This window comes from Agelaius phoeniceus, chromosome 9 (assembly GCF_051311805.1).
Source record: "Agelaius phoeniceus isolate bAgePho1 chromosome 9, bAgePho1.hap1, whole genome shotgun sequence".
NCBI classification, from domain to species: Eukaryota; Metazoa; Chordata; class Aves; order Passeriformes; family Icteridae; genus Agelaius; species Agelaius phoeniceus.
In genome coordinates this window covers 36,008,948-36,036,285 of record NC_135273.1, presented here as the reverse complement: position 1 = coordinate 36,036,285, position 27,338 = coordinate 36,008,948, and the positions used below count along the sequence as shown (strand labels likewise).

At 45.1% G+C, this 27,338-nt stretch overlaps 1 long non-coding RNA gene across 1 annotated transcript in view; it reads left to right on the top strand.

Annotated features, from left to right (window-relative positions):
- Positions 1–9,491: 9,491 nt before the first annotated feature.
- The window catches only part of LOC143694831 (uncharacterized), a 30,566-nt gene continuing 12,719 nt past the window's right edge, over positions 9,492–27,338 (top strand). Inside the window, exon 1 of the long non-coding RNA XR_013183551.1 lies at positions 9,492–9,597. This is a non-coding gene — a long non-coding RNA (uncharacterized LOC143694831). The remainder of the gene's footprint in view (positions 9,598–27,338) is intronic.

The window sequence follows — 27,338 nt, the reverse complement described above, 5'->3', positions numbered from 1 at the left end:
TCATTTTGTTCCTAAGACTGATTAATAGCTTATGAAGTGTTTTACAATTGAGAGTGAGAGTGTTCACACTAACCGTACAATTTGGATGGATCTCTTTTACTTTGCACAGCAGCAGATATGGTTTAGCACTCCACAGTTCAGTCCCCAAAAGTGAATGGGTGTGGCAGATTTAACCTAACTGGCCAGTCCACCAGAATGCTTAATCATCTTGAAAAATGCTTGGCTCTATATCATTATCTGGACATGTCTCTCTAGCTCCACTTTGAGCTCCTTGATCTTTCATCTACAGGATGAGATCCAATTTAGCTTAGCAAGGACATAGCCTTTCAAAACCACTTCTTTTATCTTCTGCATTCATCCAAGTACATTTCTACTGCAGGGAACCCTTTGGAAGATCCTAGTTGTTTTGTTTCTCAGCTATGTTGTTGCATAAAAGTGTTCTTCTTTTAATTTTCCCCCTGCTAAAGTATAGGCTCTGTACTTAACTGATTGTGATGCTAACTCATTATCATCTATTCTTCAGTCGTACAGAGTAGGCAGCAAAGTTTTCTTCTGAAGACATTCATTTAATGAGAAATGCTGAAGGTCTGACTTTAGTTGCAAAGGTCACTGATTGACAGGTTGCAAAATTGTTAAGTCTAGTAAGAGCAGGAAAAGTGTGCTGTTGCTGTGCCTGTAAATGTCGTGTCAGCTGCTGTTGGGATAAAAAGCACGCGCCTAAGAGAAGATATCTGCATGGATAGAAAAGAAATTTGTTGTGATTTCTGCACTAAGGAACAAGAGGAAGTATGAAGCACTTATTTCAGTGGCTAAGACAGTATCATCATTGGTCCAGTTCTCTTCAACATCTTTTGAACAACCTGGACACAGCACTTGAAGGAATATTAAGAAAGTTTGCCAAAGACACTAAACTGGGAGGAGCTGTGAACTAACTCCCTTGAGGGCACAGAGACCTTGCAGAGAGATCTTGCCAAATAGGAGAGATGGGCAATTCTTGCTGGCCGGGAGTCTATGCACAAATCACAAAATGGGCGGGACTGCTGGGGATGGCGTCTCAAGCTGGTTTTTTTTCCAGCATCAGTCTCATTGCACGGTGATGACAATGGGAAGCTGCCAGCAGCTCACGTCCCCAGCAGCAGACAAAGAACTTAATGTTACAACTGACTTGAAAAGTTTTTTGACCAATCCCACAAAGCAAAAGCATATTGACAGTACTTCTATCCAATCACTATAAAGACATGTACCTGGGCTTAGAACAATGCTCGCTTCTTTCGAATAAAAGACCTGCTTGTAAGCCTTAAGATACAGTGCACAGAGCTCCGTTATTAAGCTTAGAACTACCTAACATCGCGCTAGATATACTTTGCTGTAGCTTAGGGAGTTATTCTAGACAAGCATTAATACACAGACCATTGTTCCATTTGTCCTTACTTTTCTACTTCTCATCTAATTTTTCTGCTGACAAACCTTATGACTACTGCTTAGCTCCAATGACAGTTCTGCTGTCTCTGAGGCCTGCCTTTTGCAGCTTTCCCAAACCCCTCTGTTTTTGAGGATTCCCACAGGCAATCACCAACCAGATGGAGTGGAACAAGGGCAAGTGCTGGATTCAGCACCTGCAACTGGGCAATCCTGGTGGGTGTATAGACTGGGGAGGGAGCAAGAGGCTGGGAGAAGCACTGCAGAAAGGGACCCAGTCTCCTGGACAATGGCAAGCTGAATGTGCATCGGCAGTGCCCTGGCAGCCAGGAGGGCCAAGCCTTTCCTGGGGTGCATCGGGCACAGCATCACCAGCTGGGCAAGGGAGGGGATTGTCTTGCTCTGCTCTGCTCTGCGGCGGAATCACCTTGGTATTAGAAAGTCCTCCAATGAGGTCTACAAAGGACAGGACTCAAAGAAATGGCATGCAGCTGAGTCAGGGGAGGTTTAGGTCGGGTATCAGGAAAAAGTTTTTAACCAGAGGATGGCTGGGCACTGGAAGAGTCTCTCCAGGGAATGGTCACACCATCACAACTGTCTGAGTTTGGGACATTGCTCTCAGGCATATGGTGTGATTCTCAAGGATGGCCCCAATCAGGGCAAGAAGTTGGACTGATGATGATCCTGATGGGGTCCTTCCAATTCAACAGATTCGACGACTCAATGGTTCTGTCCTGGGCGCTCAAGGTATATTGCTTGGTCTCATCAGATTTTGATCTGCTCTTGTTCGTCAGACTTTGTCCCTAGTGTCTAATGATATTTATCACAAAAGACAAAGTGCCTTTTCTCAATTTTCTCAAGCAATTGGAACATGCGCCTTAGAATCCTAAAAAAGTCTTTTCTTTGAAACAACACTGTAGTGTTTTTTACTGCCCAGTAGTTTTTCCAGATCTTAAGGAGAAAGAAGGCAAAATGAGGGGACGTATTACAATGAATGATTGTCAGTTTTCCGGTTCTTAACAGTATATTTGTACTTCCACTATTCTTTTCTGTAAAATCATGGTTTTCTATAGTATCCAATTTTCTAGCAAGACAGATTTCTGCAACTGAGCCCATCAGTCTTTGTGAAAAGATATTGTCAAAAGTACAAAACATATGAATAGGCAGTGACAAGTGAGGGGAAAAAAGGAGTATGAGAAGCAGTTGCATGATACTAAAGTGAGACAAGAAGGAGGATAAGGTGCTCCAGTTGACAGAGCAAAGATTCCGCCACAGTCCCTGGAGGGCATCATCATCAAGCAGGTTGTCTCCCAGCAGTCCCTGGAGAACCGTGGAGGAACACATACCTACACTGCAGCTCATGGGGAGCTCCATGCCACAGCAGGTGACTGTGCCTTGAAGGAAGCTGCGGCTTGTGGAGGGAGGGAGGGAGGGAGGGCCAGAAAAGCATCCTTGACCTCTTGGAAGAGTGGAAGAGTACGGGCAAATCTTCAACAGCTGCTAACGCTAATCTATTCTCTTTCCACTTCTTTTCTTAGGTAAGTAAGAAGACAACCCAAGAATTAGAAGCCTAAATTCTTTTGCTTGAGGCTCCCATTCTTTCTGCCATTCTCTTCAAATTTAGTTTGAAGTAAAACTCATGATAAAATTCTTAAGGCTTGATGTTCAGGCTTTTCAGAAAATAGGGAGTGCAAATAACTCTTGTCACTGTCATTTTTTTCATAGAAGGAAAAAAGGGAAATTACTGGTTTTCAAGGACTTACGGAAATCCATTGGTAACGGTGGTGAGACTGAAGAGTTTACTTAATCTGAAAAGAGAATGTCGTGGAGCTACCTCAGCTCTGTACAAGTTTTTTTAACAGGAAGTCTAGACTTCTAAACTGACTAAGGACACAATAGTTATCTCTGGGAATATTTTAGTATGTATAGTACATTCATCTTTAAATAGTTCTGTTTTACAGTTATGACTTAGGCTTTAAATTTGATGGGAAAAGAAATATTTGTGATTCAGATCATTTCCATTTCTGAAGCATTTCAGTTGTTGACTGTTTTTGCTGTCTCCTGAGGGCGGGAAAATTGTCTTTGTACTAATACTGAAACAAACTAGATGGAAAAATCTGTTTTCCTCATTCTTTTCTGTCTATTCAAACAGGCACAGCAGCAAGACCACTGCTATGAGTCTGAGTGGCCCTTCCACTCCAGGATGACAAACTTGTAGTGGCTAGTATGTTATTTGCACCCATTTCTGATGCCGGCTGTTAACTGTTGTGCAGAAAGATCTGTCAACCTTTTTCCCAGGAAGACACTTCTGAATTGCTTCACTTGTCTCTGAAGCAGAGACCTAAGCTGGCACTCCATTTCTGAGATCTTGCTGTGTTAGCCCCCAAACCCATTTCTTTCAAATGCCTTTTACTTTCAACCCAAGCACTTCATTACTTCATGATGTAATCTCTTGTTCTTCATGTTCGGGGGATTGTTTTAGACTGATAAGAACATATTGCAGTAAGCAGGTAGAACATCTATCTTAAGCAGTATCCATCACTTGGCTTTGGTTCATGTATCATAACATCTGCAAGGCATGTCATTTACAATCAATGGATGGGCTGGGGTAACGGGCCACAGGTTTAGGAATCTTTCTCCAATTACTTTTGCGTTAAAATTTAGCTCTTATCATTTCAATTGGGTCTTTATTAAAACAATCATCTATTTATTACCTGTACCACAATGAACTGTGTACCTGTACCACAGTCAACAGTGGCTGAGCATCCTACAGCAATTCCAAGAAGAAGAATGGTCTGAGCCCCCAGTGCAGCACAAGAAGTCTGTCATCAAGCCAGAGTCCCGCAGGCGTTTTCTCAGCCTGGAGAAGAGCAGAGTCTGGGCAAATTGTTAGAGCAGCTCTCCAGTAGCTGAAGACAGCCTACCAGAAGGAGGCAGGTGAGCTACACAAGGGCACGGAGCGATAGGAAAAGTGTGGATGGCTTTAAAACCTGAAGAGGATAGGTTTCCTTTGGCTATTGGGAAGAAATTCCTTGCCAAGAGGGTTGTGAGACACTAGAACATGTTGTGGGTGACCAATTCCTGGAAGTGATCAAGGCCAGCTTGAATGGGTCTTTGAGCTTAAGGTGGTCTAGTGGAAGGTGTCCCTGACAATGACATGCTGGGGAGGACGTAGGTGAATTTAAGGTCCCTTCCAAACCCAACCATTCCATTATTCTATGGTAATCATTCTGTACAGTAGCAGTAAGAAGTTGAAGCTAGAAATAACATATTCATGCTGAGAAACTGCTATCCAAGGAGTTGAACTGTTTGGGTCTCACATTTATGGGCCATTTAGCAATACTATATCTAATATCTACTCCTCGCTATTTATCATACACACAAGTATTTTATAATCTTTAACGTTTCTGATATTTGGGAATTTTCTTCCCTTCTCTCTCTTTCTTTCTTTCTTTCTCTCTTTCTTTCTTTCTTTCTTTCTTTCTTTTTCTCTTTCTCTCGTTCCTTCTTTCGTTTCTTTCCCCCACTTCCTTCCTTCACTGCCTTCCTTCCACTCTGTCCTTCTTTCTGCCACGTCCTTCTGCCACTTCCTTCCCTCCCTCCATCCACTTTGATGTTAATTTGCAAACTGTCAAATAGTTACAGGAAATTACTCAAGAGTATTTTATCATCTTTAGCTTTTCTGACATTTGGGAATTTTCTTTCCTTCTCTTTCTTTCTTTCTCTTTCTTTCTTTCTTTCTTTCTTTCTTTCTTTCTTATCTTTTTCTTAATTTCTTTATTTCTCTTTCTCTCTTTCTTTCTTTCTTTCTTTCTTTCTTTCTTTCTTTCTTTCTTTCTTTCTTTCTTTCTTTCTTTCTTTCTTTCTTTCTTTCTTTCTTTCTTTCTTTCTTTCTTTCTTTCTTTCTTTTTCTCTTTCTCTCTTTCCTTCTTTCTTTTCTTTCCTTCCCCCACTTCCTTCACTGCCTTCCTCCCACTATGTCCTTCTTTCTGCCAAGTCCTTCTGCCACTTCCTTCCCTCCCTCCCTCCACTTTGATGTTAATTTGCAAACTGTCAAGTAGTTACAGGAAATTACTCTTCTTTAAATATCATTTTGAAGCTTAGAAATGAATACCAAAATTGTGTCAAAACATGGCATTTAAAAGCCATCTGAAAGTGAGAACTAGCTATTGAAAAGTCAAAAATACAAAAATGAAATGATGGAGTGGATGGTTTTAAGGGATATTCTTTGTATGGCTTTGATACAAATGAGGATCTCAATTTTTACACCTTCTAAAAACACATCTTGAAACTTACTACTTTCCGTGACAAAAATAGTTCCAAAACAAGCAGATGAAAATATCATCTCCCAAATAGTCATCAAAAAGTCCAAAAGATTACCCTGCTTTTACGTAGTAAGCTTTTTGGAGATTTCTATTCTCACACAAACAAAGAAGAATCTCTCAAATGGCTAGAAAATTTTTAAAAGCAAAATAACCTTTAAGAATAAAGATCCAAAAAAGAGCAGGGAATTATATACGTCCACACTTGTTACATGTTGGTTACTAATATTGGCTCTCGTTTGTTGGCGAGTACACTTCCCATTCACGCACGCAGACACCCCTCTTCCTCCTGCACACAGATGTGTGATATTGGGTCTCAAAGAATGGACTATTTTCTCTTAGATAGGTTTTGGTTCTCAAAGTCAAAGCGTAGTCTTCCTGGCTCTATTACCAGGATTTTGTTCCGGGAAGGGAATGTGCTTGTGCCTGTTAGAAATGGGGAGGAGGGGACAGAAAGCAAAGCCATTTGAAGACAACCTGCAGCATAACTAAGAACGAAGGGTGCTTCTTGACTGCACAGCAAAAGAAATCTCGGGAGTAAAATGGAGGAAAACTTGAGGTGCTGATAGAGTTTCTTTTTGTGACAGCTTTCAAACGTAGAGAAAACAGCACTTCCTCATTCTCCTGCCTTTTCAATTCACATTAACATTGGAAGAAAAGGGGTTTTGGACAACGTTCTTTTGCTTCTTGCTAAACACTCTGCTGACACTCCGTGCAACTTCCAGAAAATATCGGGGATGCTTTTTGTACTGGGACAGTTTCTCCTTGCGAGATATAGTAAGAAAAGCTTTTTGCTAAGATGTAGGCGACAAGAGACGCAGATTCAGAGATAAGGAGCTCTCCGAAGGTAGGGGCCGCTCCCGGGCGTCTTTCGGCAGAAGCCGTGCTCCGGATCGCACCGCGACCGGCACAATGCTCTGTGTGCAAAGAAGCGGCTTCTTCGCCTCCGGGAGACGGAGACCGCGGCCGCGTCTTTAAAAGCCAAGAAAAAAGTCGCACAACATGGGGAGTGTGTGTGCAGTTGTCAAACCTAAAGAAAACAGTACCTTAGCACTCTCCTGCCTTTTCCATTCACATTACCATTCAAAAAGAAGGAGTTTTGGACAACTTTCTTTTGCTTCTTGCTAAACACTCTGCAGACCTCCGTGCAACTTCTAGAACAAGAGCGGAGATGCTTTCCGTACGGGCACAGTTTGTCCTGGCAAGACATAGTAAAAAAGCTTTTTGCTCAGTTTTATGCGACGAGAGAGGCAGAAGGCAGAGTAAAGAGCTCTCCAAAACGAAGCCCCCTGCCAGGGCGTCTTTCGTCACAAGCCGCTCTCCGGAGAACACCGCCACTGGAACAATGCTCTGTGCGCGAAGAAGCCGCTTCTTCGCCTCCGGGAGATGGAGAGAACGGCAGCTTCCCAAAGGCGAAGATGCAAGCCGCAGCACACCGATATAGCGTGTGCAGCTTTCAAATTGATAGAAACGAGTACTTTAGCATTCTCCTGCCCTTTCATTCACATTATATTCGAATAAAAGGAGTTTTGGGACACTATATTTTTCTTCTTGATAAACACTCTGCAGTCCTCTGTGCAACTTTTAGAAGAAGATCGGGGATGTTTTGTGTACTGGCACATTTTCTCCTTGCAAGATATGGTGGAAAAGATTTTTGCTGAGTGTTTAACGACAAGAACCTAAGAAGACGGAGATACGCAGCTCTCCGAAGCTAAGTGCCGGTCCCCGGCGTCTTTCGGCACAAACCGCTCTCAGGTGCTCCCGGCAGACTGCACAATGCTCTGTGCGCAAAGAAGCCGCTTCTTCGCCTCCGGGAGACGGAGAGAGCGGCACCCTCCGAAAGGCTAAGAACAAAGCTGCCTAATACCAGCATAACCTAAGCACCTTTCAAACAAATAGAAAAGACTACCATTCTCCTGACTTTTCCAGTCACAATATAATCGAATAAAAAAAGTTTTCGACAACTATCTTTTCCTTCTAGTTAAACAGTTCGTATACCTCTGTGCATCTTTTAGAAAAAGATCCGGGATGTTTTGTGTACTGGCACAATTTCTCCTGGGAAGATATGGTGGAAAAGCTTTTTGCTAAGTGTTGAGGGGCAAGAGACGCAGAAGACGCAGATACGCAGCTCTCCGAAGCTAAGTGCCGGTCCCGGGCATCTTTCGGCACAAACCGCTCTCCGAAATGCACCGCGACCCAAACAATGCTCTGTGCGCAAAGAAGCCGCTTCTTCGCCTCCGGGAGACTCGGCGAGTGGCAGCTTCCCAAAGGCGAAGATGCAAGCTGCACCACACAAGCACATTGTGGGCAGCATTCAGACTTAGAGAAACCAGTACTTTACCGCTCTCCTCCCTGTTCCATTGTTAGTATATTCGAAAAGAAGGAGTTTTGGACAACTATCTTTTCCTTCCTGCAAAACTCTTTGCAGACCTCTGTGCAAGCTTTAGAACAGGATTTTGGATGTTGTATTTACTGGCAGTGTTTCTCTTTGCAAGATAAGGTGGAAACGATTTTTGCTGAATGTTGAGCTGGAAGACACGCAGAAGACGCAGATACGGAGCTCTCCGAAGCTAAGTGCCGGTCCCCGGCTTCTTTCGGCACAAACCGCTCTCAGGAGCTCCCTGCGCTCGGCACAATGCTCTGTGCGCAAAGAAGCCGCTTCTTCGCCTCCGGGAGATGGAGAACGGCATCTTCCCAAAGGCGAAGATGCAAGCCGCACCACACAGGAACAGTGTGGGCAGCATTCAGACTTAGAGAAAACAGTATTTTACCACTCTCCTGCCTTTTCCATTGTTATTATATTCGGAAAGAACGAGTTCTGCACAACTATCTTTTCCGTATTGCAAAACTCTTTGCAGACCTCTGTGCAAGCTTTAGAACAGGATTTTGGATGTTTTCTATACTGGCAGAGTTTCTCTTTGCAAGATATGGTGGAAAAGCTTTTTGCTGAGTGTTGAGCGGCAAGACACGCAGAAGACGCACATACGCAGCTCTCCGAAACTAAGTGCCGGTCCCCGGCTTCTTTCGGCACAAACCGCTCTCAGGAGCTCCCTGCGCTCGGCACAATGCTCTGTGCGCAAAGAAGCCGCTTCTTCGCCTCCGGGAGACGGAGAGAACGACATCTTCCCAAAGGCGAAGATGCAAGCCGCACCACACAGGAACAGTGTGGGCAGCATTCAGACTTAGAGAAAACAGTATTTTACCACTCTCCTGCCTTTTCCATTGTTATTATATTCGGAAAGAACGAGTTCTGCACAACTATCTTTTCCGTATTGCAAAACTCTTTGCAGACCTCTGTGCAAGCTTTAGAACAGGATTTTGGATGTTTTCTATACTGGCAGAGTTTCTCTTTACAAGATATGGTGGAAAAGCTTTTTGCTGAGTGTTGAGCGGCAAGACACGCAGAAGACGCAGATACGCAGCTCTCCGAAGCTAAGTGCCGGTCCCCGGCTTCTTTCGGCACAAACCGCTCTCAGGAGCTCCCTGCGCTCGGCACAATGCTCTGTGTGCGAAGAAGCCGCTTCTTCGGCTCCGGGGGACTCGGCTAGCAGCAGCTTCCGAAACGCGACAAACAAATATTAACACCACCGGCATTGTGTCCCGGGCGTCTTTCAGCACAACCGCCGCACCGGAGCGTACCGCCACCGGCACAATGCTCTGTGCGCGAAGAACTCGATTCTTCGCCTCCCGGGATCTGAAAGAAGAAGCATACGCTTATGACGCCCTTGCCTCATTTGTGTACAGGTTTGGGCACTCCTCTCGATTAATTGTGCCATTCCTGACAGCAGGTGTCGCTGTTGGTCAAGCTTTGAGTATGCTTAATAAGTTGCGATGCTGGGTGGTCAACCAACTCAAGGTAAGATCAGCGATTTTAAATCAGCTTCTCACTGGTGTAGATACCCTTAGTCATTGCACACTGCAAAATAATGCTGCTCTAGCTTTCTTGTTAGCACATGGGCACGAGTGTGAGGATTTTGAAGGAATGTGTGTTTTGAACCTCTCTAACCCTTCTGCAGTCATTCACTGGAAACTCAAACAAGGACAAGATAACATGAAGAAATTGATTGGGAATGAGAGGGTTACGCATGAATGGTTTGAGAGATGGGAAACAACTCGATGGTTGGAAGATCTTGTAAAGGGAACTTTGTTGTTACTAGTAGTCATTATTATATTGCTTCTTGTTATTCCATGCATCATGAAACTGGTGAGCCTCTTGGAAGTAAATACAGTGAAAAGGGTTTAGCTGGTGCAAGACGAAGAAGGGGGAAATTGTAGCAATGTAGCTGAACCTCTTAGACTACAGGGTGCACCAGCCATCCAGCTGGAATATGTTCTTATCAGAATTTTCTCAGAGCCCTCTGGAATTCATCAAAGTTACTAAGATATAAGCCGTGCTAAAATAAGAAAGAGAGGCTGAGAAACCAAATTCCAAGACTACAAGAACTCGATAACGGGGGGCAGCAAAGCACCTGGACTGTAACCAAACGTATCTTCTGAGAGGTACACACAGAATGTGTGGACATAACAAAGGCACCAAGATAAAAATGCGGGCCTAGCGTGTGCAGAGATTTAGAATGTGTAAGTGCATCATGTCAACAATCAACGGCTTCTGCTTAATCCTCTCGCTCCGTTGTCCTGGAGTCCTGAATTTCCCACAAGGAAAGCCCTTCTAAAAGGGCTCTGATTTTAATGATAGTTGCTGTCTAGACGATGAATAATGGGAAGAGTTCTTTCAAATCCTTCCCTCGCTGACATCTGTAAGTTTCATCTTTTCCTGATTGTACTGGTGGCTATACGTTAGTTATGACTAAAAAGGAATGAGTTTTAGGGATATGTGGCAAGGAAATTGGTAGCTCTGCTTCCATTTCCATTGTCTAAGAAGAATTCTGGTTAGTTTTGGACTTTTCATAGACCTCTGACTAGATTGCATTTGTCTTTGATTGAGCCCGTAAATTTTAGGCTACTAGGCTTGACCAATGAATAGAAAAGGGAAAGTCACACAGCTTAGGTGGTTCTCTTGTCAACAACTTCTCAATAGTAGGGCGATTTCTGTCCTCAAGTTTGCTACTTCAGCTAGCAGATTATGCTCACTCCAAAAGAAGGTGAGAATTTTGCTACCGTAAATGGTCTGATAATTCTTCCTGCTTCTTTGTGACTCTTTTGTATGACTGGATTCTGTATTATTGGAGTTTGTTATAAAAAGTTGGATTAAATTGCGTGCGTCCGCTCTTGGGGGAAACAGTATTTAGCCAATAACATCTAGGCTTTTATCGACCTGAGACTGTCTGAACGGACCGGACGCTTTAAACACAGTAATTCCTGCTAGTTCCAATTCCATTTTTAGACTCGACAAACCGAATGGTAAACCTGCACCAGTAGGGAGGGACATTGGACTTTCTCCTTTTTAGAGAGAAACTAATGAAAAAGTTTCAGCAGAATCATAGCAGGCTGTAAAATAAGAAAAGCATCATGAAAAGAGGCCAATCCTATCCTCTTAGATATGGCTAGTTGTGATTGGACATGAATGAAATATGTCAACTCTCTGTTCCTGGGTATCACATCAGTAACAGCTACTTCAGCTGCTGTAGTTGTCTCCTAAAGCTAAGAACAGAATCCAAAGAATTGTGATTCCATGGTCCCAATTCACCCTGTGATGGTGACAGGTGAAAAAGGAGTGGAAGGTGCACGGGGAAATTAACTTGAATGGCCTATCTAAATCAGCAGCCACTGATTTCCTGAAAACTTCAACAGGTCAGTTGACCTGTTGGTATTCTTTTAATCCATGGTCATGTTTTTCTTGGGATTCTTGTAACCTTTCCCCATTCGTTCAGCCTTTGCCCTCAAGCCTTTGCTGACATTTCAAGTATCTCGACAAGCTGGAAATGTGTTGTCTTTCTTTATCATGTCATCATTCCCTTCAAAGGCTTGTTTGCCTCAAGTCTTATTTTTGCTGGTTTTCTGCTAGTTCATTGTCAGAGGGCAGCAGGTGCTTTGTAAGAGCAAGTACACAATCCTATAGCTTGCTTTTCTTTTGATTTGGCCTGTCTAGAAAACTGAATGACTGAACATTTCCAACAGAATTTTCTCTCCCCATTATGTTTCACCGGAAGGGCAGATGCAAATCATCTACTTAAACTCTTGGCACGGAAGAAAGTAGTGGTTTGCTGCTGCATATAGGTAGAAGCTTACAAAAGGAAGGCCTTGGGCTGAGGCCCGATACTTTGGCTAAGTAGAAAAGGACTATGGGAAGGTGAGGCCGCTGAATCAGAGGTAGATCAACAAGTTCTAGAATCGTCACGTGTTCACGGCGTGGTGTATGATGGTTGGTTGAATGAATTTTGTTATGGCTTAAAGCTATGGAACTGATAAAGGCCTGAGTGCTTCAAAAGCCTGGTTTTTGCAAAAAAGCAGCTCCCCTCTGCACTTGCCTGGGGACTCTGCATCACTAGGGACCCTCACTCCCAGTTTGCCAAGGAGATGATCAGTAGGAATGTTGCAGAGCTGCTGTGTCCATATGAACGGAATGGCAAAGAGTGAAGCGGTGAGTAGTTTTGGGCTTTAATACAATGCTGCTGCATTGGTGCCAGTTTAGTCGGTTTTCTATCAGTGGCCTTTCTGTCTAGAAGTACACTGCCCAGTCTTTCTAGCATGTGATGCCATTTCCTTCCTGTTGTTTTAATACCTTCCTTCAGTTGAAAGGATGATACAATCTTTACATTTTGAAGATCCCTGTTAGGAAACACTATGCCAGAGGAGTCATTGCTCCCTTTTCTTCTGCCTCCTTTGTAATTTCCAGAGACTCATTTCAAATTTCTGCTAATGTCGAGAAGAATACTGAGACTACTCAGCAGGGTTGAGGCTCTCAGCTGCTTTCCTCTTTCATACTGCTTCATACTGTATGTGACTTAATGGCCTGGTTTTGTCATCCGCATTTTGCTGTGATCTGTGAACACAAAAAGAAGTCTTTGTTTTTTGCAAGAACTACCCCTAGGAGGATTTGTGTTCCTTTTGATTTCTACGGTGTTAGCCCTGTTGCAGAAAAAAAGGAGATTGTACCCTCTTCTTGTGCTCTCATTCCCTCCTCTCTGCTTTGCATGTCCTAGTTAATCTACTGCCATGACTCATTTGGCATCATCTCATCGTGCAAATTCTGCACAGTTGCATGGACTTACAAATGCCAGTTGCCAAGGAGCTAATATAACCATTCAAAGATTAAAGAATTGTAGGGCTGGGCAAGTTCAGCTGCTGAAACTGTAAGTGGTTAAGTCATGCCATATTAAAGAGACAGAGCAAAGCAGTTCATCTAGGACTTTCAACTGGACACCTCTGAGAATAACAGCTTGACAGCAATGACACAGCCATCTTCCTAGCTGTATTCCAGAAAGAGAAAAGGGACACCTTCAATGGTTAAGATGTTTGGCATGAGAAAACAGCAAGAAATGTAGCCCAAAATACTTGAGCCAGATAAAGTGCGTTTTTCTCGTGAGAATTTTGCAGTTGTTCTTTCTTGTCTGTGCCTTTTCTTTTCACAGAAGACAGGGAGGGCGTTTAATTATTATTGTTCTTTTGTTTTCTATTCTTGGCCTCCCTCTTTCCACCTGCCATTAACAATTTTGCCTTTCTTGACTGGCTTGTCTTTCTTTACTTCTAGAAGGTTGCATGAGGTCCTCCAACCTTGTCATAAACATTCGCAGACAGTGGAAAGGAGTAGAAGGTACAGCTAAATGCACAAAACAGACCCAGAAAAATAGAGTTTTTTTACAGTCTTCTGTGAGAACAAGATATCTTTGAACTGAGTAATGCTTTAACTTTTAGTCCGCTCATTACTATTATTACAAGTGTTTGGCCTTTAGTACATAGCCTTTGAAATCATCCAGCCCAATATTTTTGGCTAATTTTGTTTTAGTTCTCTCGGGGACTTTGTTTCTTAAGGAATAGTCCAGAGCGAGAGCGTCCACGGTAGAGTTATGCTGCCATAATAAAAGCGTCGTAAATTCTGGTACAGTTTGTGCTGGCAATAGGTCTAGGAAAGAAAGGTTTTACATCTTTTTTGACTTTCAAATGTAACCATTATTTGAAACAGTTAAGAGTTGGGCTTTCCCCCCCTCCAAAATACTTCTCTCTGGAATGTTACTCAGGGATTACACATAAAAGCTCACCCCGTAAAATATGTTGCGGATAATCTGCAGTAAGCGCAGCTTAGCAGCTAGAGATGATTATGTGAGTTAAATGACATTCCTTCCTTCTGCGGTGATGGAAACTCTGTCTACGCAGACATACTCAACAAAAGTTACCATGGCTTAGCTCCTCTCCTCAACTTCATGTGCATTTTAAAACTTTCCAAGAAGGTGAATTCAAGCTCCTTCATTGCTTTGTGCTGGAGTCCCAAGAAAATATCAGTGTGCTTTTTGTCATTTACAGCTGTCATTGCTTAGCTCTTGAACATGAGACTCTCTCATGACTGATGAAAGTTGTCTAGTTAAGAGTGGGTCAAAGACACGCTCCTGCTCTAGAAGGAGATGAGAAGGTTTCTGCAGTCTTTGTCATCTCTACTGCTTGTGATTTCTATACAAAACCAGTGGGAAGTTTTCTGAAGGCAGTCCAGAAGCTGGCAATATGGACAGCTTACAACCAAACACTTGCTGCACTGCTACCACGGTGATACCAGGAAGGACTTAAAAAATTTAAACGGGCAAACAAAGCAGTTGGAAGGAAAAGAACATTAACCATTATTCCATGCTTCTAATATATCCTCCTTTAAGTCATCATTTTCATGCAGTTTAACGGCTTGCCTTGGTATCCCTCAAAAGGAATCTGAGACGGAGTAAGCTTTTGAATGCAGTAGATGTGACACGTGCAGGCCAAGTTGCCTTTGTTGACATCAAATGCCAGTTATGCTTGAGCTACCCTTTGCTTAAGGTACTTTGCTTACACTAAGAATTTTACTCATTATTGAGCAAATTTTGCTGTCATGATTGAGTAAATTTTATTCATGATAGAGTGAATTTTACTGCCACTCAGAATTTTACTGTCGTGATTGGCATTGAAACTTTTCAAGGAAAGCTCTGGATAGCAATGTTTGTGTAAATATAGTATTTTATCTCCTGTATTTGTGTGAAGCAGGTAAGCCTTTTGCTGTCACCAGTGTTGCTTACCCTTTCATGTCATATCCCTCTTCATATCCATATTCTGCTGAAGGCTTATTAATCTACTTTAACATTGGCACGTGGAATAAGACTCCTTTTCCTTTTTGAAAGCTAATGTCATTTGACCTAGTGACAGTAAATAATTCATTAATTGTAAGTCCCCAGCTAGCATCTTTTACGCATATTCTAACCTTCTAAAGAAGTAACAAAACCACTCTCCAATACTTGATTTTCTTAAGCACACAAAATGCTACCCTCCTTTGCAGTTGGCATCTGTAAAATGAACCACATCTCTGCAGTATTTTAACGTGCACCATATTTAGCCAAGTAATTCAAAAGAAATAAAAAGCAGCCCCTTCGATTTAGAAATATTTTTGAATTGTTTTTGAATATACAAAACATACCCTTACCGTACGCATTGCATGCAGATTTAATCGTCGTGAAAGCAAACCCTATGTTTCTGTTCGGATAGCACGGTTTTCCAGTTTCCACAATTGTTCTTGGCACAGTTTTCTACTTATGTGACTGTTAGGACACTCACAGGTACTTCTAAGGTACTGTAGTAAGCGGAGAAGGAGGAGAGGTTGTGCCTTATTCCTGGCTTCCTTTGGTTTTCTTTTTGGTTTTCTTCCTCTTGCTCTTTTTCATGTCACCTTTCTAGATCCTGTGATTTAGATTTGCAGTTTACTAAGCTGTGTTTTCTGTCTGGAATTCTTTGAAATTCCGAGAGGAACCCAACTGGTAAATATGCATCTTTTTATGATTTGCTAGCTACATAGAAAATCTTCCTGCTGCTCTAAAATGCTTTTATTTGATATGCATTTTTATCACCATTCCAATGAAAAGTTCCTCTATTCACTGCTTTTGTACTGGATTCAGTTCAATGTGCGCTAACGGTGCAAAAAAGTCCTGCTGGAAGAAAGGATCTGCATACCAATTGACCAAGACAAGTGCTACAAGGGTCTTGGAAAGGTTCAAAGTTTCTCTACCTTTCTGGCAGTCTGTCTTCACAGCAGGACTTGATGAGGGATTTTGCTGGCGTTTCTTTGACAGAAAGCAATAACAAAGCAAGCAAAATGGAGCAGCAAAAGAAGATAGCAGCAAAAGGTACATTATCCCCTCTGTTATTTATCATTGTCGAAAGAGATTTTTTCTCACCATGTTACATCAAATACCTTAGTAGAGCTAAAGACTAGAAAAACGCAGCTCTGTTCTGGATTCATTAAAAGCAAAGCCATCTGTGGACAGAAGTGCCCAGCGTGATGCTGGGAACTCCTAGCTGGTTTCAATAAGAAAGTTTCAGTTTCTGGAGAACGGCATTTTCGGTGGGCTTTACTAGCGTGTCTGTAAGGAGGGGGAGTTTATGTGCAGCTTTGAGCCCTGAGAGTGCCATAGGCAAAGAGACCCATCGTGTAGCTCTCTGACCAGCCACAGCACACTGAGGCATGATGGATTACTCCCAGAGTTCACGTGGTAGAAAGGTTTTCTGCCCCCGTGAAGGACGACACATCCATTTTCTTGAATAGAGCCATTCTGTATGTTACAATGGTAACTTGAATTCATCAAGTTTGTGCTATTTGTCCAATGGCAGTGAGCTTGGATTCTTAAGCTTCTCGTGTTTGACCTGTTTCCTGTTTCAGTAAATAGCAAAACTTCCAAGGACTGCAGCGACAAGAAGATGAAGCTGCTAGTGTATTTCAACTGTTTGCCTAATAAAATGGTGATTTTTGCACATATTCACAATGGAAATTTACGGTACCGAAACACCAGCTCTGCTCAGGGCAATTCTGAAATTGACTTGAGCTCTTTCCCGTGTTTCTTAGCAGGTGAACTGAGATACTTCTAGCTTCCAAGGCAAGGCGTTTGACAGCAGCTTCAAAAAGGCCCAGGCTGTTGGATGAAAAGGTGAAAAAACTGAGGGAAATGGGGGGAAATTTCACCTCTGGTTTATGTCATAGATTCAGCCAGATGATCAACAAGCATTAGTTTTATGAGGTACCAGCGTAGTCTTTCACTCTTGCAGATCCCCAAAAGCCTAACCATCCAGCAGCTTCTTCCTTGCAACAAGTGCCACAGCCAAAAGTCAGGCCTGGCCGTCACCTTCTCCTCGCAGCCTACAAACTCTGCCAAACGTACCGGTGCTTTTCACTTTCCTTCTCAGCTACATGGACAAGCACATCCTCTCCATCTCTCCGAGTCCTTAGTGAAACCAAACAGCGGTTCACCTTCAAACAGCTCAGTGTGCCAGGACAGAAAGATTTCACTGGCCTGTCCCCTTGCTTTTTCCTTGCAGCTTTTTATTTTCAGAGCATACACCGAGGCATTGCACTTTGCTTCTCAGCTGAGTTCATTGCCACATTGCTGGAGTCCCACACGTCCATCTCCTTCTCGCACTAACTGCTTCTGTTGAAACATGCTGATGTGATGTGCTTTCCTGCTCAGCTATTAACACAGTCACATTCTATGTCCTGCTTGCAGTCTGAATCTAAAAGGAGACGTTTCTGACTATGTCTCACAGACACAGATGTACCAGGATGAAAAGGTTGCTTGGACCTTGCCACTTACGTTCGAAAACATCCATTCACTCCACAATCAAGAGACACCTTTCTTTGCTTTACATCCTGCAAACTTCACTCACACACACACACACACACACACACGAGAGCTACGCATTTTCTTTCTTTCTTTCTTAGCTGCACACACTCACCTATTTCCCAGCTTGACCTCTCTACCACTTCTCCTTCGGCCTTGCTGTGCATGGACATTTCCTGTTAAGATACCCATTGTGTTGCCTATCCCTCCCCCACATTGCCTTGCCTTTCCTACCCAATCTTGCATTTCCTTGTCATTGCTGACAATTCCTTTCTTTTCCCTTGCCTTCCTGACCCATGCATGTCCTTCCCTTGCCCTTCATACCAACCCAGTGCCTTGTATTGACTTGCTCACCTATCCTTCTTTTCCTTCCCATTTGTCCAGCTCCAATCTTTCATTTCCTTCTCCTTCTAGGACTCTTATTGCCTTGTCTCCCTCTCTTTTGTGTTGCCTGGCAAAGCCACCACTTGTCTGGCCTTGTCCTTGAACCCCTTCCTTGCCTTGCATTACCTTGCTCACCAGTCCCCCACCTGGAATTCACCACCTCTCTTCTTGTGGAATCTCTTCAACATGCATTGCCCTGCCTGCTTCTCCTAGGATTCTCCAGGCTTCCACTGGCTTTTTTTTCTCAAGGCCCCAGCGTTTCAGGCGCTTGTGAGAGGAAGCCAGGAGGAGGCCACGTGCAAGCACACCTATCTGTCCTGACAGCTTTCTTCTGACATCTATGCTTACATGCCTTGAATTTTGGAAACAAAGTTCATCTTTCACCCTTGGGCTTCAGGGGCAGAATGACAGTTCTTTTGCATACAAAGGAAAGCAGGCAACTCAAGTGTCTTAGGTGCAGATTAAACATGACCCATGCAAGGTCAAGGCTGGACAGAGCGGTCCATCCGGGCCGCTTTTGTGTACCAGCAATCTTTGAATGGACCTGCCACTTGCCATGCTTTGGGCAACCAACCAGTTTCCTTGCCATGCCCTGCTCATTCTCCATTGCTTTGCATTCCCTTGCATACCCATGCCTCACATTTGACCTGCCTGCAGTTTTCCTACAGGGCTTGGCCTTGCCTAGCCCTTCCGGTTACCATTACCTCCTATGCCCAGCCTTGCCTCTAACTTCTGGCACTTGTCTCACCTACCACTCCATTTGCTTTCCCCTCACGACTTCAGTCTTGCCAACCTGTCCCTTGACTTGCCTACAATTGCCTACACTTGCTTTGCATTGCCTTACCTGCATGGAAGGCAAGGCAAAGAGTGGTAGACAAGGCAAAGCAAAGCCAGAAAGTTATTGGAAGGGCTAGGCAAGGCAGACATTGGCAAGAAAGCAAAGCTAGGGTAGGCTAGGAAAACTAGGCATGGTACTGGAGGCAAGGCAAAGCCAAGTGACTTGGAGTGCCTTTCCTTGCTTGGGAAGTAAAAGATATGGTGGCAATGTTGGTAGGGCTGATGATAAGGTATCGTGGGAAGGTATAGTACAGCAAGACATTTCTGTCCTGGTCCTTTCTGTGTAGGAGCCATTGTTGGACAGAGTCAGTACCGGACGTGGTATGCAACTTTTGCTCGGTAAGTTCCTGAAGGAGAACAGCAATGCTTTCTCATGGGAAGGAAAGAACTTAGCCCCAGTGTTGGAGGTGCAGATAAGAAGCTGTGTCGTGCAGCTTAAGGGCGGCAGCAACTTTCTATCCTGGCATATTTGGTGTGGAAGCACTGACTCAATTTGTACAATCATGGAGTCGGTATCCATCTTTGGAAGGCAGTCTCCTTCCTGCAAGAATCCATTTGGCATGTGTTTTCCACTTTCTCAAGGCAGCCTTCTTGAAATTCTGCCAGCACACTTCTTTTGGACAAGGTAAAGAGCTGCGCTGGGTCTTGGTGTGCAGCCTAGCTAGTGCCCTGCACAGGTAATGCCCAATAACAGTGGTCTGACACCTTTGTAGAGGATCAGGCCCTGGATGCTTTGGATTTTGGAGGAGGGGATGCCATTTCTTTTGAGATGGGCTTCTAGTTCCTCCTCCCTTTGGCAAAGTTTGGGTGGCCACTTTGAGTGGTCTCAGTGAATTGAAAGGCTTTTCCCAATAGGCAGTTCTCTGGGTTCGAGTTGTTGAACTGTCAGTGGCAATGCAGAGGCCAGGCCAGGCCTCTGCAGGACAGGTTTTTGTCCCTTGTAGCTTTAGGGACTGTGTGAGCAGTCCCTGGTGCCATCCCATTTGGATCCTGACTCTGAGAGATTGAAGGCTTACGGTGGTACCTAGAGCTGAGAAGGAAAGTGGCGATAGCAGGGTGCGCGTTTATAGTTTGATGGGTGCAATTGAAATTGTAGGCAGCAAAGAGCTTTCTCCACCAACAGTTTTGCGAGCTCTGTTGCGAGCTCGGCCGACATTTTCAAGTTTGTCACCAGACTCTGTAAGACAGGAAAAGTTTGTTAGGGCAGAAGATCTGGTGTCGGCCTTTGAGTGTGGGGCAAAGAAGAGTATCCACTTGGAAGGGGAAGATCGGTGAAATCTTTTTGTCCTGACACAGTTGATTGGAGAGCAGGGACGTTTCTGACTTGGCTGGGTCCTGGGGGTGGTTGTGAGCTGGGCTCGGTGCGTGTCCTGGTTTTGTGAGTTGACAATGCTGTGGTGTGGTTATTTAGAAGAGCGCTGACAGTGCCCAGGAAAAAGACAAGCACTTTTCTAGCCCAGCCCCGTTCGTGTGGGAGCAGTGTAGGGACAAGAGCTCCGCTGTGGATCCTGGCTCTCGGGTACTGACAGAATGGGATCCTGCATGTAGCCCAGAAGGAAGAAGAATCATTTCATTGTTGGCTGCACAGTTTAGAAGCTTCAAAATAACAGGCAATTGCAGCATGGCCTCTTCATTTTAGAAAGTTTTCTGGGCCATCAGCTGCTCAACATGTAACTTGCAGCCACTGAACTGCATTCAGCTTCCTGGAGATATGCACTTTCCCTCAAGATCTAGGTACCATCTTGCACTCGAACGCTTGAAGATCCCAAACCGCTTCAAAATGTCCAGCGGCTGCTCTCAGCGTCCTACAACAAAAAGGCAGTGCTGGCCATAACGGTCCCTTTGCAGTCTGTCAACCAAACGAAACATACTAGCGATTCTCACGTACTTTCTCAATGATACATATACGTGCATCAGCACATTCTCTCAAAGTGACAGAGACTATCGCTACAGCCAAGCGTTTTCAGCTGCACTTCTGACTGACAGATGTGCCAGGACAGAAGGCATTTGCCAACCTACCCTCTTTCCTGTGCAACCTGACATTGGCAGCGCAAATATTTTCACATTCTTTCATTGTGGCCATGTCCAAAGCAGCTAAAGATCACACAGGTGGAAGTGTCAAGACAGAAGATGTTCTCAAAGTAACTCCTTTTTTTTCTAAACAGCTTTTAAACTGCGCACAATGCTTTGTATCTTCTTTCCCACATAGACCTGACCTCACTTTTTCACACTCACATCTTTGTTGCAAACATCCAGCAGCTGTTTGCGTAGAAAAAGGCTCTAGAAATAAAAGCGAGACTTGGGCTGCACCTTCTGCCTGCCCTGTGTAAGCCACATCAAGCTCACCAGTGCGCTCTGTCCTTCCCTTTTCCGCTGCAACTACCATTGTGTTCTCTGGATCTCGGAACCTAAAGGTAGGCACATTTGTTTCCACAGAAGGGCCATAGGTAGCAGCACAAATAGCTCTCACTGAACTTTAATCTTTACCACTGCCACCATGAGTTTGGTTGGTAGGCCAGTAGGAGTCATGCTCCTTTTACAGCTGGTATGCGGCAGCCACCAGCCCAGTGCTCTTTGACTCTTGTAACCAATGCTGCTTTTACTCTCCCGGAGGGGATTAGGCATCTGTTTCTCACACAGATCATTGTGGCAGCAGCCAACGGCTCTAGTGCACTGCTTCTGCCAAAAGACACTGGGGCCAGGCACTTACCTTCTCAGCACTATATAGTCCCGTATTCTGCGTCTCTTGTCATCCAGATCATACCAGAAAGTGTTTCACAGAGAAAAAATGTGCCAGGACAACAAGCTTGGCTGAAGTGTACCCCTGAAACTGGTGGAAGTTTGTATTTGCACCACATTCAAGGGGCAGTCCTCTTTCCTATACAACCTGCAAACTGCTGTCTGTTCCCAGTGCCCTCTGCCCGCTCCTTCTTACCTTGAAGTACCATGCCAAAGAGGGCTCTGTGCTGAGGTCTCAGAAGAAGAGGGAAACGTGTGTTTGTAAAGTGGACTGTCTGTTAGTCACTTCCCTCTTCAAAGCAGCGTGTTCCATGCCAAGCAGACAACAAAGCAACAAAGGATGAGTGTGACTCTGCATTCAAATCCTGCAATGTTCCCAGAACTAAATTTCTCTCTTCTATAGGAAGAGAGAAATTTAAAGCAGCACAGAGCTTGTTAATCACCAACAACCTCATAAAAAAAAAATCAAATCAACGGCATGGGCAGAGCCTGACTTTAAAACCTGAATTAAGGAGCAGTTGCATTGCCAATTGACAAGATTAGAAAGGTTTCCTTAGCAGTTGTTGAGATGACAAAATAAGGGAGAGGACATGTTCTGGTTTGAAAGCAAAACCAGTGAGAGACTCCAAGTCAGAAATACAATTTATTAGGAAAAGGAAGAAAACAAAATATATGCAATAATACTAAAGAAAAAAACACTGACAGAGTCAGAATACAACCTGACACCCTGCAAGTTTGGGTGGTGGTAGTAGTCCAGGCAAAATGGTCTTGTTGAAGTGGTGATCCTGTAGATACCATATGGTAGCTCTTTGTCCTCTGGAAACCAGTGGGCAAGGGCATCTTGTTCTGGCCCAAACCCTGATTATATCCAGGTGGGGATGCTTAGCTCCTCCCCCCTAGGTGGATCATCTCACAACGGACTGATTTCATTCGATGAGTCATGCAGTGGGTCCATTAAAGAAATGGACTAGAGGGTATTATCTCTGAGTCATGGGCAAGGCATTGATGGGCCCATTAACAGGAGATAAGGAAAAACAATGCTCCTCCTGGTTTCCAACAGCTCTTGAAGATGGGAACAGAATACATCCTTATATTGTAACCTAGGAAATAATCCACCCCTTAGTCTATTACCATCTACATCATACCCAAACAAATACCCTCTTACAGATATTAATATATGTATGTATCTATCTATCTATATAAAAAATACAGAATGAAACTTTATACATAGTTCTCTCTTAAAATTAGGTCTCCTTGTGTTACACAATGGGTTTCCCCATCCTTCTGCATTACCCACTTAGCTCAGCCAGGTCCTTGAGCCAAAACAATCCCACGGATATGTTTGCCCCTGCCTGCCATGGGATTAGTCCAAACAGTTTTTCCTAAAATACCTTTCATGTGTATCACAGGAGCTTTGTCTCCATCCCCTGTGTGCAGGGGTTCAGAGTGGGCAGGAGCAGGATGGATAGACCCTCGGTTGTTGACCATCCAGGTGGCTTTTGCTAAGTTCAATTCCCAATTTCTGAAGGTTCCTACGCCAAGTGCCTTCAGGATAGTCTTAAGTAGTCTGTTGCATAGTTCAACTTTCCCAGCAGCTGGTGCATGATAGGGGATATGATAGATCCACTCAATACCATGTTCTATGGCCCAGGTGTTTATATGGCTATTCTTGAAATAAGTCCTGTTGTCCAACTCAATTCTCTCAGGGGTGCCATGTCTCCACAGGACTGACTTTTCTAGGCCCAAGATGGTGTTCTGGGCAGTAGCATGAAGCACAGGGTAGGTTTCCAACCATTCTGTGGTAGCTTCCACCATGGTTAGCACATAGTGCTTGCCTTGGTGGCTTTGAGGAAGCGTGATGAAGTCAATTTGCCAGGATTCCCCATACCTGTACTTCAACTATCACCCACTGTACCACAGAGGCTTCACCCACTTGGCCTGTTTGATTGCAGCGCAGGTCTCGCAGTTGTGGATGACCTGTGAGATGTTGTCCATAGTAAGGTCCACCCCTTGCTCACAGGCCCATTGGTACATGCATCTCTTCCCTGATGACCAGATGCATCATGGGCTCAACGAGCTAGGAATGATTCTCCCTTGTGCTGCCGGTCTAGATCCACCTGTGATACTTTCACCTTGGCAACTTGGTCCACCTGTTCTTTGTTGTGATGCTCTTCATTAGCCTGACTCTTGGGTACGAGCACATTCATGTGTCAAATCTTCATGGTCAGCCTCTCTACTTGGGTGGCAATGTCCTGCCAAATCTCAGCAGCCCTGATGGGTTTCCCTCTGCACTGCCAGTTGGCCTTTTTCCAGCAATCCAGCCACCCCCACAGAGCATTAGCTACCATCCATGAGTTGGTATAGAGATAGAGCCTCAGCCACTTCTCTTGTTCAGCAATATCCAGAGCCAGCTGGACAGCTTTAAACTATGCAACCTGACTCGATCCACCTTGTCCCTCGGTAGCTTGTGCAACTTGTCTTGTGGGGCTCCATACTGAATCTTTCAATTTCCAGTTAGTGCCTTCAATTCAGCGGGAACCATTAGTGAAAAGAGCATTTTGTCTGTCAGGCTCCAGTAGCTCATTATATGGTGGAGCTTCCTCAGCACGTGCCACTTGCTCCTCTTCATCTTCAGAAGATAATCCAAAAGTTTCCCCTTCAGGCCAGTTTGTTATAATTTCCAGAATCTCAGGGCGATTCAGATTCCCAGTATGGACATGCTGGGTGATGAGGGCAATCCATTTTCTCCATGTGGTATTGGTGGCGTGATGTGTAGAAGGAACCTTTTCTTTAAACATCCACCGCAGCACTGCTAGCCGGGGTGCCAGAAGCAGCTGCATTTCGGTGCCAATTACTTCTGAGGCAGCTTGAACTCTTTCATAGGCAGCCAAGATTTCTTTCTCTTTTGGAGTGTAGTTTGCTTCAGAGCCTTTGTAGCTCCATCTCCAGAATCCCAGTGGTGAACCTCGAGTCTCACCAGGCACCTTCTGCCAAAGGCTCCAGGACAGACCGTGGTTCCCAGCCACAGAGTAGAGCACATCCTTCACCTCTAGTCCCATTCTGACTGGGCCAAGGGCAACCACATGAGTGATTTCCTGCTTGATCTGGGTGAAGTCTTGTTGCTATTCAGGGCCCCAGTGGAACTCGTTCTTCTTGCGGGTGACGAGGTAAAGAGGGCTCACAATCTGGCTGTATTCGGGAATACAGCCTCAGTGCATTCTCCAGAAGCATACGGCACCTAAGAAAGCTTGTGTTTCCTTCTTGTTGGCAGGTGGAGAAATAGAGGTGACCTTGTTGATTACCTCTGTGGGGATCTGATGACGTCCATCTTGCCACCTGACTCCTAGAATCTGAGTTTCTTGGGCTGGTCCCTTAACCTTACTTCACTTAATGGCAAAACCAGCTTTCAGCAGAATCTGGATAATCTTTTCTCCTTTTTCAAAGACTTCCCCTGCTACGCTCCTCCATACAATGATGTCATCAATATACTGTAGATGTTCGAGAGCCTCACCCTTTTCCAGTGCAGTCTGGATCAGTCCATGGCAGATGGTAGGACTGTGCTTCCAGCCCTGAGGATGTTGGTTCCAGGTGTACTGCACTCCCCTCGAGGTGAAGGCTAACTGAGGCCTGCATTCTGCTGCCAAAGGAATGGAGAAAAAGGGATTGGCAATATCCATGGTCGCGTACCACTTTGCTGTCTTGGACTCCAGCTCGTACTGAGCTCCACTCAGTGGTCACCACTCAGTGGTGGCGTGACCTCATTCAGGCCACAATAATCTATTGTCAGTCTCCATTCTCCTATATGCACTGGCCATATAGGGTTGTTAAAGGTGAACGAGCCTTGCTGACCACTCCTTGGCTCTCCAGTTTACAAATCATCTGATGCATGGGAATCACAGAGTCTCTGTTGCTACGATATTGCTGACAGTGTACTGTTGCTGTTGGTACCTGTTCTTCATCTCTCAGCAGTCCCTCAGCAGAGGGGTCATTTGAGAGATCTGTCAAGGTATTCAGTTTTCTGATGTCTTCTGTCTCTACAGCAGCTATCCTGAAAGCTCCACCCCACTCCTGCAGTCCTGCGTGACTAACAAACACAAGGAAAGCCCTGCTCAGCATTCCCACAATCAGCTCATCGGTAACAGAGGAAGCCCCACCCCAGTCCAGCCACACACCTGCCAGCCGTGTCCTTGGCAGGTGACACTGTTGTGACCTGGTCCTGCATGACTCACAGTCCCTTAGTACAGGTATTTTTGTGACACTTGGGCAGTGACCACTACTGCTGCAGTGTTTTTAGAATATTTTATACCATTCTCTGAATTTTATTCCCTTCACATATCCCAGCCTTTCCCACGACTCTTTTAAATCAGTGTGGCCATCCTGATCGTGCCCTGGGGCAGCTCTTTTAATGTTAACGGACAGAGAAGGCCAGGTGGTGCAGCTTTTTTATTCTGTTTATTTTAGTCTCTCAAGCTTATTCCAGCAGCACCTCACCCGTCCTTCGGTACAGCTCCTTTAGAGACAAGGGACCATCTCAACAGGCGGTTGCAGCCAGGGGAGGGGCAGGGCAAGACATATTGCAACACTGGTGGTGCTCGAAAGACTGTTGGCTTTCACAGTTCAGGCAGATAAAATTAATTTAAATTGACAGCGATTTCTACCACCTGCTATTTCTCCCCTCTTTTCCTGGATGGATTTGACAGCTCTTGGTTTCCTCCCATAGAGCTGGAAAGCAAAATGACCACCTGCCCCATGGCCCTCCCCAGTGCCTTGCACTGCTCAAGCTTTGTCCCTCTTTCTCTCCCCTTTACTTTGCAGCACTTTCTCCCTCCTCCTCTCCCTGCCAGCTGTCAGCAAAGACATTTCACCCACTGGCACCAGCTGCCTCCTCTCCCTCACTCCCATTTTGCCCACTCTGAACTCCTGGAGCGGCCTGCCCACAGAGCTGGAGCTGCCGTGGGGCCGGGTAATGGTGCAGGGAATGGTGGCAGGGATTCTCGGGCTGGGCTGGGCCAGGCCAGGTGCCCGAGGCCACCAAAACTGCTCTGTGCCTCTGCTCCTGCCCCTGGGCAGGCAACAGAACACAGCAGGAAAGGCTCATGGGTCTCAATAAAGGCAGCCAGAGGTCTCTCACCCATCATGGGCAGAACAGGCCCGGACTGGGGAAATTAAATTTAATTGAATTTATTATCAAACAAATCAGAGCAAGGGAATGAGAAGTCAGCCAAATCCTAAACATACACCTTCCCCACACAGTTCTCTCCTTCCTGGGCTCACTTTATCCCCGATTCCCTCCCTCTCTCCTCCCCACACAGTGGCACAGAGCAATGGAGGTGTTTTGGTTTGAAGGACAGGTGTCTGCTAAGGAAGGCAGGAGCCTCCCTTGCAATGGAAAATGTAAACCCCCCTACCTCTGAATTATTTTAATTCTGAAAGTAAGGGCCTCTCAGGCAAAGATATGAGAATAGAATAGCAGTTCTTTACTGGTGTGTCCCACACAGCACACACCCCCAGCGCAGCGCTGCCCCGAGCAGACACAGACCCAGCCCGGGCCTCTCCCGGACGCGGGCGCTTTCCCCTCGCTGCAGTTCTGGGCACGGCCGGCAGGGGCGCTGGTGGCAGTGGCAGCCGGGATCCTGAGCAGGGCAGGGAGAGGCGAGCTCAGGATCCCGGGCGCCCGAGCAGGGGGGACAGGGCCCTCCGGCACGGAGAGGTGACAATAAGGTGCCCGTGCAGGGGCTGCTCTCACAAGCAGAGGCTGAATCCACAGCAGAGAAGCAGCTCTGGGCTGCATTATGGCGCTGGCAGCGAATTCCCTTCCCCAAGCAGCAGCTCCGACCGGACCGTCCTCCTCCGAAGGCGACACAGACAAACCGCCAGCAGCTGACACATCCTTCTTCAC